General features: G+C 33.2%; 1 long non-coding RNA gene across 1 annotated transcript; it reads left to right on the plus strand.

Moving 5' to 3' along the window:
* The first annotated feature begins 4334 nt into the window (after positions 1–4334).
* LOC143537851 (uncharacterized) lies at positions 4335–4761 on the plus strand. Its single transcript, XR_013136152.1, has 3 exons — positions 4335–4388; positions 4510–4556; positions 4661–4761. It is a non-coding gene; the product is annotated as an uncharacterized LOC143537851 (long non-coding RNA).
* Positions 4762–8723: the final 3962 nt, after the last annotated feature.

Here is an 8723-nt window from a genome sequence, read left to right on the forward strand (position 1 = left end):
TAACCAAAGCGAAGCCGAACGCGCCTGCACCCAAGCTCAAGCCGCCCTTAAAGAAGCTCTGGTTGCCAAGGAATGGCTTCTTCGAGAAGCGTTGTCTCAGGTATGTCTATCTTCATGTCTTCACGCTTTTCTTTGTAGATAGGGTGTTGACACTTGTATATTTTCTTATGCAGGTTGTGCATCGGGTCTTTTCAGAGACATCTTACGACGATGCAATGAGCGCAGCCCTCAACGCTTCTCACGAGGATGGGGAACGGGTCGGCTTCCTGCTTGGTCTAGGGTTTGTTGAGAAAGGCGTCCCGCCATCCAACTTCCCTTTGTACAATGTAGATACTGAAGCCATATATGACCAAGCAGTAAATCAATACGCCGCCTTCCCGCATCCGGTGGTGGAGAAGGTGAATGAAGTTGATGCTGCTGATGACGGGCTACTTATCCTTAAGGCTTACCTTGAACAGCCACGCTCTACTGACGGCGCTGGTCCAAGTGGAAGTGGCCCTGAAGCCTGATCCTGAAGATCCCTTCCCGCTGCTAGGATAGATTTAGTTTGTACAGATTTACTTTCTTGTAGGCGGGTAGTTACCCGGCCATTCTTGTAACGAATATTTATGAAATGTAAATCTTTGCGCGGCTAAGACCGCTTGATTCATTGGATTCCTTGCTTTATAAACGTTATATGACTTACATACTTAAGTTTAAATTAGCATTTTCCAAGTGTTTAGAATAAGTTAACCTTTGAACGTGGTAGATAGGTGTGAAGTTTTGCTTCCTTTTCCGTGATTGTGAGGGTAGGACCGTCACTTGCACGTAGTAGGATGGCTAACTTTACCATCTGACCTGCGTGTAGGTTTACCTTATTTGAGGATAAGTTAACCTTTGAACGTGGTAGATAATAGGTGTGAAGTTTTGCTTCCTCTTTCGTGATTGTGCGGGTATGACCGTCACTTGCACTTAGTAGGATGGCTAAACTTTACCCATATCTGACCTGCGTGTAGGTTTTCCTCATCTTTTTTTTTTTTTTTTTAGGATAACCTTTGAACGTGGTATATGATAGGTTGAAGTTTTGCTTCTTTGTTCGTGATTGGTGCTATTTTAAGTTTTAGATAGCATACCACAAAGTATGTTTATTGTTTGTGTTATTTGAAATCTTTGATGATATGTGTTGCTTGGTTAGATATTTAGATGTATATTGCTTTTAGAGATTGAATTGATAAACCAACAGCTTGAAACATGTTTTATTTTTAAATTATGATTGACTTGAAGAACAATAAGCTTTGGTTAGTGAATTCCACACTTAAAAGGTGATATTTTCGATAACAAAATACTTTTTAGATTTTTTTATTTAATTGTGTTTTGTTTATTTGAGGCCCACACTTTTTTTTCGCCTTGCGCCTAGACCCACGGAGAGGCCTATGCGTCTTGAGTGCACCTAACGCATTTGATAGCTATGACTTCAGCAATGGAAAATACAAACTCACAATTTGCGATTTTGCATCTTACAAGTTAAGGGACTGTTTGACAAGTGCTGAGCTATTAAGTACTAAATCAGTAAGATGTCTGAATGATTAAGAGGTTCTGAACTAGTAAGAGCTGAAGTAGTAAATGGCTGTTTGGTTGGACTTCTGAATGACTGTGCATAATTACTATTTTACCCCTCTAAACTATTTCGTGTTTAATGAAATATATCCAGGTAGAAAGTTGCATAAATTGTATTTTTAATGCTTACAACCGCCTAAACAATTTTATCTTAAAAAGTTAATTTCTTACTATAGTAAAGTAATGTAGTTTGTTAATCATATTTTATTGTATTAATGACATTTAATAAAATTTTGAAAAATGATAAAATAAAAGAAATAATGTTTGCCCTAAAATAAAAGAAAAGATGTTGATTTTTTTTTGTGTTAGCAGTGGCATTTTCAGGTGTCTTGTGAATGCGGAAGACGCATGCAGATTTTTATAGATCAAATACAGTTCGTCTGCAAATTAGGCCTGTTAAAGTTCTTCAGTGATCAAACATTCAGAATAGATTATTTACCGTTTATGGGTTATTTTTCTTTCATTTTTTTTGTTCTATTTGATGATGTTGAATTGGACCACTGTATGTGTATTCCATGAAATTTTTCATTGACCATAATCAGCATTGTGTGTTTTGGGCACTAGTGACTGTTTAAGTTGTTTTCACAGGTATCTAAATGAACAATTTAAGTTAATTCAACGAACGATACACTCATACACTATCAAATGTACATAAGATCGTTCTTGACGATATTAACCAACAAACAAACTGCTTGAAACAATCCATCACATTACCTATATATAAAACAAACTACAACCGAAAAGTAGCAAAACACTAGCTTTTCACTTTCATTGCTGCAGAACTTCAATGACTCAGACCAAGATCACAAACGAAAACATTTACCGTTGTTCCAACCTTCAACAGATTCGGCAGCCATCAGAAAGGAGTTGATGATGTTCTTCGAAGCCGATGCTTTGGTTTGGCTGGTGGGACCCAAGTTATTACCTTCTCCACCTCCTGCAAATACAGATGTACCGGTGTTATACTTAAAATTAGAGGTCACTAAATCGATGGTCATGTAATGGGTTTAGCTTGGGTTGACCAGTGTAACAATTTTTCCAAAAAAAAGTGACATTTTTTTTTTTGCAATCAGTTTCTCAAATATGATTACAAAGATTATTTTATTTCAATGACAATATAATCTTTTGAATCTTTTGAGATTTAAGTGTTAAAACTGCACTTCATTACTTTCAATGCATTTTGGCCCATTTCACTTAGCACTAACATGAATATCCAGCAAAACTGTATAAATTTGAACTACAATCATTAGATAAGTTGTTTGAAAAATGAATACATTTTTATGCCATGCCTACCTTTCAAAACGAATGGTCTGTTAATGACAAAATCTATACTTTGTAGGACTTTTACATTAGATAATTTCACACTTTAAATTGTTTGAAAAATGAATACATTTTTATGTTATAACAAAACTTGGCTCATATCTGTATAATAGACTGTCATGGCTGCAATAACGGTTTGCAAGTAGTGACCCTCACACTTACCATCCAATGATTTTTATTGATTCATCACAACCTTTGAAAACTGGACGAAACCAAGAAATAACGCCTCACAGTATAGAAGTTGGACATGCCCGATAAAAAAGACAATTTTTATCCATGCCAAAATGATGGGAAAAGTCACAGCCAATTGTATTTCAATGCCCACATCTGTATTATCAAACACCCACACCAAAATATTGATAGATTATGCATTGGCAAAAAAAAATCAAATTTGCTTGTTACGTATATTCAATGTTCACCATATTCTTGATTAATTTTGTAGATATTGATAAAAAAAAAAAAAGTTAAACCTGGTCCTTCATTTCAACACCCCCACCAAAATCGTTATGAACGGTTTGATATGGAATTTCGAACCTAGTCCCGCTGATGCCTTTAGTTATAGTTTTAGTTTTGTAATAAAGCATAAACCTTTTTAAGTGCTAATCCAAAGCAAATTACATATTAGAAAAACTGTTAAACCAACCAGAACCAAACCGTTATGAACGGGTTGGTTAGGAATTTCAACTGTTCGGTTTCAGCTTTTAATAACAAAAAACCGACACTAACGATATGGCTACGGTTTGATCTTAAAAATGTCAAAACCTGACCCTGAATACACCTATCCATATCTCATTATCGACGCCTTATAATATGTGTTTTTAGACAATCCAGCTTTATTTCACCATTGAAGCCCTAATCTCTAGAATTGAGCCCTAATATGTAACAATTATTACAAAAGTTTATCAATCTGTAGTCCATGTTATAAAATATAAACACACAAAGACCTTAATTAGTAGATGGGAGAACAAATAACGACCATCAATTTCATAAATAAAATTCGCATCTATGGCTATTGTAGAAAAAAATTACCTGGTTGAGGGTTGGGAGGGATTGCAGATGAGAAAGGCTTGTTGATTGTGAAGCAGCAGCACCGTCGATTGTGAGGTTAAGGATTGGGAGGATCCAGATGAGAAAGGAAGTTGCATTATTTAGAGGTTATTTTGGTCATATTTCTCATTCAGACTCCAATTTTAACTGACTGATTCAAATCTTCAAAATTCCATTCAGATGTAGTTTTTGAAGAAGCCAAACGCTCTTATGTCTGAGCGATTCAGATGACAGCATCTGAATGGTACCATTAAGTGGTAAACAAACACCCTCTTAAATTTGTTATTGAATACTTCAATATGTTTTAATGTTAATTTAATCAGCAATTTCTTTTATCTTGTTTTGTCTTAACTATTATTACAGAAAAAAGGATGAAGCTAAGCATCCTCATCGAAAATTTGAGAAGAAACTGGAGCTCTATTCAAGTATGTTTTCTATCTAATTCATTCTTACAATAAGACAAAGTATTGAATTTAAATTTTGTATTCTATATTTTTTACATATTTAAAATGTGGCATTCATGTATTGCATGAACTATAACTTCAGATGTTAGAGAAGCAGTTGCTTTAAGTGCTCGAAAGGCAATCAAGAAGGTTAGTTAATTTTTGTAATTCACTTGCTTTTTATTTTCATATAAGTGTAACAATTATATTTGTCGCTTAATGATTGCTCATTCTTTATTATTGTCTACATGAAGAAAAAGATTAGAACCCGACAAAAGAAATAAAAGCATATAATTTATCATTAGCCGAGTTCTTACCCGACATAATATCTTCCAAGAAAGAAACGCATGCAGACTTCAAGCGCTTCATTTTAATTCAAGAACAATTTTTTTTAAATTTCATGTACGTGTATTTTTTTTCTTATATATTGTTTTTTAATAAGAATGATGTAAGGCCCCGTTACCGGCCCTACTTTGAACGATGGATTTACTCATAAACACAGTTCTAAATATCAGAGTTAATTAAAACTTCGCACGAAATACAAAAATTTCATAAAACATTACATATTAATTCATAACATGTCTTAAAACATTCCTTGTCTTTCGATATTAAAACATTAAACATAAAACAACTTGCGTCTTCAAATGCCAGACTCTTATTCTTCTGCCATGTGTCCCCGCTCAAGCCAGCTGTTTCATTCTACTCACCAGCGTGCATACTAAAAGTCAGCTACGCTGAGCGAGTTCTAGTTAATCATGCATCATACAATACATATACTTACCTTCCATTATGCATCCGAAGATACATAATAATTACTTTACTAATTTACTTTCATTACATAATTCATACATACTTTCATACTATATAATTATTGTCCATTCTATCTCAGGTATTATTAGGGTCTGATCCCTCTGTCCTTGTCTATCTATGATATTATTAGGGTCTGATCACTTTCTTGTCTATCTCAGATATTATTAGGGTTTGATCCCTTTCTTGTCTCTCAGACATTATTAAGTTCTGATCCTTTTCTTCTCTATCTCAGATATTATTAGGGTATGATCCCTCTTTTCTTCTCTATCTCATATATTATTAGGGTCTGATCCCTTTCTTCTCTATCTTAGATATTATTACGGTCTGATTCCTTACTTCTTCATCTTCGTACATACTGTCTTTACATACCCGTAACATACATATATTTTCTTTAATCATTCATACATATTCATATGTTGTGCACACACACACACACACACACATATATATATCATACACATCCATCTTTCATATACATACCTCCCTTGTAAATACGTGCAATATCCGAAGATCGTTCACGTACCGACAAGCTTTCATTCACATACATAACATAATATCTATCACATAAATCATACATGGAATAAACTTACCATTTAAGGTAAGTGTATTAACTATCACATCGAGTATGCACACAGCCCCGAAAACATAACAAGGAAATGGGGCTGGAAACTCACTTGAACTCTGTTACGTTCACCGTTTATGGTTATTCCTGTCACACCCCAACCTACGGCTGAAATGCCGGGGCGAACTGATTGCTCACAGCTTTTCAAAGGTTACTATCATGCACAATTATTTAAATGACAATATATATTTAATTTATTTAAATGAAACAATTACAATTAACTACATCAAGTATAAAGAAAACTACAACAATGATTAATTAAGTTTGTATCCTAGAATGCATCTCTACGTGATCTTCATCTTGCTAAACAACCTAGCTGATAACTTGTAAATGCGTATAAAATATATTTTTTGTCAATAACACATGTTGAGTGAGTAAAACACCAGTTAAGACACAACAGTAATAATATATATATATATATATATATATATATATATCATATAAAGAAAGATGCAAACTGTTCCCGTAAGAATAAACAGTTAAACCATAGCACATACACAAACAATCAACCATAAAGAAAGGGCTAAACCGTTGCCATGCAAATGGGCATTGGTTACCAATAATGAGGTGTCGGTGAAACCATTGTCAATGTGTCGGACGCCGGCCACTACCACGGTCGTATGATCATACTAGACTGAGAATATGTTGGACCTCTCCGAATGCGGTTCAAGTAAAGCAAGTAAGCAAATAGCAAGTTAGGCATAAACTGATATACACACAAGGATTAAACAGTTGCGGTTTTGAATACTAGATAATAGATAAATATGATACGATACGCATATGTCCCCAAAAGGTTTAAAAATAAGTAAAAAGGGGAGTGATTACTCACTTGTTCGGATGAACGAAATATAGGTGAAGATGATGATGAGAAAGATGAATCCCTCGGGATATACCGTCAAAGATTCTTAGTTAGATAATATGATATTAAATTAATTATAACTGAGATAACATGATTTAAATGAATTAAGATTTTGATGTGATTAGAGTTATGTTTGGGATTAAGATGTTTGTTAATTGATCGATTAATCTCTATGGTCATTGTTATTAATAGTCGTATTAATTGAAAATTCCTCAATAATTACCCATGATATAATAGTAAATACTTAAATAATTTAAATAATTAAGATATAAGATATGATTGTGATAATAAGATATAAATAAATATATAATTTAATATACAAACAAAATAAAATAATTTAATTGAAATATACCTTTATTTATTTAAATAAATAAGTTACTAACATATAAATAAATAGATAATTAAAATAATGTGTAGATAATTAAATATAATTAGAACTAAGATATAAATAAATATTTTGTAAATATTTTAACGAAAATCTATTTGATACGCTTATTAATATATCTATTATATATATAAACAAGTTTATAAAGACGTTCAATGATGACGAAACGTGAATCAAGTGTCGGGTTTTAAGTAAAAAGAATTAGATTTACTATTATTATTAAAATGTACTTATAATACATACATACATACATATATGTGTGTGTGTGTAAACGAGCTTTTAACGAGATTTTGGCAAAAGACATAACTTAAAGATGCCGGTCTTAATAAAATAATGTTTATTCAATACTTAATATTAATTAATATTGATTTAAAAACCATTTAACAATTAGAATAAAAAAACCAACAAACAAACTGTGCAAAACCAGCCACTATCGGATTCGAACCCGAGCGGGTGGCGGGCACAGCATCTTAACAAACACGCACAACCAGCTGGTCTAACGCAGCTGATGGTAATCAAATGAAAACATAAAGATTTATACAAATGTTCGATTTTTCCCCAAATGCTCATAAGAACCCTAATTATCAAATCTGTAAATATGTTCAATGATTGACTAATTAACGTTGGGGCTTTTGTTTATCGATTATAGATGACCACAATACACAAATCAATTACCTTAAATAATGCTCCGACGATGGTGAACGATGAACTACAACGAACGGCTTAATATGCGTCTATATGATTCATTATGGACTGTATAATCGAAACTGGTGTTAGGGTTATGAATTTCGATGGCCAGAAGATGATGCACGAGAGTTTAATTGGATTGAAAACAACTGGTTAATGGTTTATGTTATTAAGATATATGACGGGTTTGGTAATACGTTAAATCATATAATAGGGATCATAATTTCCTAATTAATGGTGTCAGTAGCGATCATTTAGGCATCACAAACAATTTACTAAGATCAATTATAAAAATACGAGGAATTTTAAGCTACAAGTTATGTCTGGATCGCGGGTTTGGTATGAAAAACGGGTTTATGGTTCTGGTAAATGGGTTTGGGTTTGGGTAAAAGAATATAATATAAAAAGATAATCAGTTTTGCACTTTAATCCTTGAAGTTCTAGTGTGAATGCATAATGTGTTAAATCCATAAGTTAGGGTAAAAATGTGTGTAATTGAAAATTTATATTTGATATTTTATTAAATATAATAAAAAAATAATAAACTAAACTCGTTAAATATGATATTTAATTGATTAAGTTACCCGAAAATGAAAACGAGTCGGATATTGATAATTAATATTTTAAGCCAAAAACCCGAGTTGTTACAATTCATTTCTTGAGCTGTGCACGACTAACTGTATAACAATTACACGTATTAATTTAGCTATCACTACCCATATTGTGTTTCTAGTTTAATTATTACCCTCAACGAACGGGGGTCCTGGGGCAGCGCCCCTGGCAGCTGGGTTCTAGGGCCGGCAACCCCTAGTGGGGTCCAAGGGGCAGAGCCCTGGCTTGGGTTAAGCTACTATGTCAGCTTGGAAAAATTTTATTTTTATTAACTGTCTTAACACATTTTCCATTAGGATTTCATGATAATATTTTATTGTTAACCTCTTAATCCTTTAAGGT

This window comes from Bidens hawaiensis, unplaced genomic scaffold (genome assembly GCF_021521415.1).
Source record: "Bidens hawaiensis isolate Kalapana, Puna unplaced genomic scaffold, B.hawaiensis_p1.1 tig00011411_1, whole genome shotgun sequence".
NCBI classification, from domain to species: domain Eukaryota; kingdom Viridiplantae; phylum Streptophyta; class Magnoliopsida; order Asterales; family Asteraceae; genus Bidens; species Bidens hawaiensis.